This window comes from Amblyomma americanum, unplaced genomic scaffold (genome assembly GCF_052857255.1).
Source record: "Amblyomma americanum isolate KBUSLIRL-KWMA unplaced genomic scaffold, ASM5285725v1 scaffold_123, whole genome shotgun sequence".
Lineage (NCBI taxonomy): Eukaryota > Metazoa > Arthropoda > Arachnida > Ixodida > Ixodidae > Amblyomma > Amblyomma americanum.
In genome coordinates this window covers 183,276-186,948 of record NW_027526595.1, presented here as the reverse complement: position 1 = coordinate 186,948, position 3,673 = coordinate 183,276, and positions in this window count along the sequence as shown.

Below are 3,673 nucleotides of genomic sequence, written 5' to 3'. Positions count from 1 at the left end.
TTAACCACGCGTAAGGAGCTCTATCAGGTGCAGTGACTGATAATAGGATGTGAACGACGCCACACGTGATGTCTTATCGCACTCCCTATTGTGAGGAGAGCCTTGGTACCTACCATTTCAGCCGCTAGTCTCGGCCCCTGTTCTCACTTCGGAACCCTATATCATGGAGTGGTCGGCTCACAGTGCATGAGTTTAGGGGAGTAACCTCGCTGCTAGCGTTTAAATCAGTGGCAATCTTCTTTATTGTGGGGATCTCATTGCAGCGTGAAAAACGATGCCTGCACTTCATGGACGCCTTCGGGAGGGCGTTGAAATTTTGCCATCATTTTCCTTCGCCTCCTTCTCAACACCAATCACCAACCTCACGCGCACTCCAAGAAGGTCACTTACTCCCCAGGTCTGCGGAACACAGCTGCGAAACCACCACTGAAACGAATCAAAAGGCAATTCACATTCTAAAGAATCACAGGAAATTTAGAGATAGCTTAATGTTTCATAGTCTTCCTTACATATGCTGCAACTCCATTACCACGGCCATGTGCTATATTTGTTGCGTGGCATCCACAGTCTATAAGCTGCATGGTACTTTCATGTTTAGTAAACCTGTCTCCATGTGAAAAATAATATCTCAGAAAGGGAGCTGGTATGTCGAATAAAGTCAGTATCTTCCAATGCTTATACCTTATGCTGCGAGTGTTTATATCTAGTACAGTATGGTAGATCTGAGTAGGTGAGATTAAAAGTTCTGTAATCGCTATGAAAAATTGAAAGTTGTTCGAACAGTTCGTTTTTCTTTGTTTTTCGTATTAACCTCGTAGGACTTGCCGTTTTATCTAGGACCGCGACCTCTTGCTGCTAATCGCTGGGGTGACATCCTCGGATTACTATATGTCTGCATGCTCTTTCGTCTCGCGCGCTAAAATTTTGTCCCTACAGCGATCGTTGCCGTGTTAGCGCCTACACACGCCGCCTGCTGTGCGCAGCCTGTGTAATATACAGGAACACCTAGGCGTCCGTTGCCTATACATGCAATTCAGACTTCAGGCGCTGCAGCTATCTGAACACTTTCTTACTTTTGCAAAACGTTGTCCGGAGGAGACTACAAGTGGCGCAATATGAGGGAACCTGCACCGATGGATGCGAAAAATTCACAGTGAACCCGAGCTACTGTGCGAAACATTATGGCGCTTCAGCACTGGCGCCGGCCACGTGACATTGGGAGGTATGTTGTGAAGAGGACGCTGATTTCATTATCTGCGATACAAATAAGTAGACGAATGCGTACGCGAGCGCAAAACGCAGCTGGCCTGAAAAGGCGCGTACCTCAAGGGGAACCTAGCCTTGCTTCTTAATAACGCGATGTTACATAAGAACCGTATATTAATACAAGTGTGACACTCCTTAAGTGGGGCTCTGAAAATCTCAAATAAAAGAAAGCAGTGAGCGCTCAAGAAAACATTCAATCATAATTAATCTAACTCCAGTCTAGTCCTGTTAGGAATATGAACTCCACAGTACTGCTTTAAGCGCTTTTTCGTCCTATTTGATGAAAAGTTGGTATATGGGGAGACGACCTAGAAAGTAACTGTATAGCCTGGCTGCTGGGCCGTTGCGAATCACCCATTCGGGCACAGTGCTTCATCCACAGTGACCAATGTAAGAGTGCAGTCTGTCATGTCACGGGAGCAGCAGCTCAAGGAAAAACTTTTTCGCGCTCGCGGTGGCAAAAGAACCGCTATCTCGTACTTTGGGAGCCCTGCGCGCTGTCGATTCGACCACCGGTGCCGCTGGTCTTTGTTTTCTTTTGAACATGTTCCTTAATGTAGTTTCGCAATGGTTTATGTACATGAGAAATTACTAAGACTTCAGCTGATGGTATCAAAAGCATCCAAAACGTGAACTCTGCGAGCCAACAGATCAACTGGTTTTGCTTTAACACTCGTTGAGTTATATCTAACATAGAAGAGGCAAGTTTAGCCCCGACGCAGTTTTTCAAACATGTTGCTGTGGTTCGTGCAATGCTTGGATCCTTTGTTGTCCTATGTTTCCGCAGCTGGCTGTAATAAGCCTTAAAATACAGACGACGCGCTGATAACGGTGTTCTTCGCGAGAGAATGGGTTTGAGCCTTATGCGTGTTCACCCACAGTGCTTCGTATTCGGCACAAGCATGATCGCGGCAATGTTTCCTCGATGCCTCCCGGCGGCGTATCGATGCAGTGCTTTTTCCTCACCGCAGTCTAAGCTGTCTGGTCGCTCCGCCGATTCGCCGAGCTCGGTGAAGCAAAGATGCCCGGCTCAATGTCACTTGAGAGCACCGCTTGGCTGCCACGCAGATTGAAGCTATACATTTGCAACAACGGATATAAAGTGCGCGTCTCTTACGCGCCCCACGCACCTCACCGAAATAAACGGTTCGAAAAGCGTGCTGTGCACATATAACCACTTTCTCAGCTGCTGATCTCTGCGATGGCAATAAGCGTTTCTTCAAGCAGCGGTCTTGCCTTCGTTCAGATGTCGACTGTGCTTTTGTTCATGAACAGTGTTGTGTGGTCGTTATCTTTTTTATCTTGTGGCGTACTGTGGTGAGTTTTGATCACAAAAGGACGCAATTTCATAAGCACCAAACATGCCATCTGAGCTGGCGAACTAAAGCGGAGCACAGTAAAAGAGCATGGGTTGAAAATGATGCATTTCGTCCCTCCGTTCACCTCTTTGCTACAGAGTGCAAGGGGAACGGAGTTCAAAACACGGTGCCGCGCAATTCGCCATCCAGCTTAAAAAAAACTCCGCGTGTCGATGGAATTGCATAACCAGGCTTGGGGTGCGGCCTGAACTCGATGAAAAGAACCGACAATGCACTGCCTCACGAAAGCCGGATTTGGCAACCCTGGTTTAGTACTTGGGCACAACCTTCTACGAACAAAGTAATTAACCCTCGACCCTCAGTACCCAGCGGCTGCGGAACAACCCATGCAGGCGGTGGTCAGACCTCAGACGCAACGGAGGGTCCCAGGAGTCTCCAGCTCTTGGCAGGCCGCAATTAGAAAGTGAACCTGGCAATGTTTAGCGCTAGAACCTTGTCCAGTGAGGCTATCCTAGCAGCGCTGTTAGAGAAGCTAGCAAGTATTAAATTGGATATCATAGGGTTTAGTGAGGATAGGCTGACAGCAGAGGCGTATACAGTACTAAAGAGCGAGCACATAGTGTGCTCTAGTAAATTAACAGACAGACGAGAACTAGGCGTGATATTACTCATCAATCAGGATATAGCTGGCAACATACAGGAGTTCTATAGTATTAAGAAAAGGGTAGCAGATATCGTAATAAAACTTAATATGAGGTACAAACTGAAGGTAGTCCAGGCGTATGCACCTATGTCCAGCCATGATGACCAGACTGTTCAAAGTTTCTATGAAGACGTTTAAGCGGCCGTGAACAAAACACAGTGTACTGCATTAATGGGCGACTTCAATGCTAAGGTAGGCAAGAAGCAGGCCGTAGACCGGGGAGGGGGGGGGGGCGGTAGGGTATGTGACTATGTAGTAGGCTGCAGGAATAGCAGGGGGGGTTATTAGTAGACTTCGCGGAGATAAATAATTTACGGATCGTGAATGCCTTTCGGAAATCAAAATACAGAAGTTGACCTGAAAGAGCCCCAATGGTGAGTCTAAA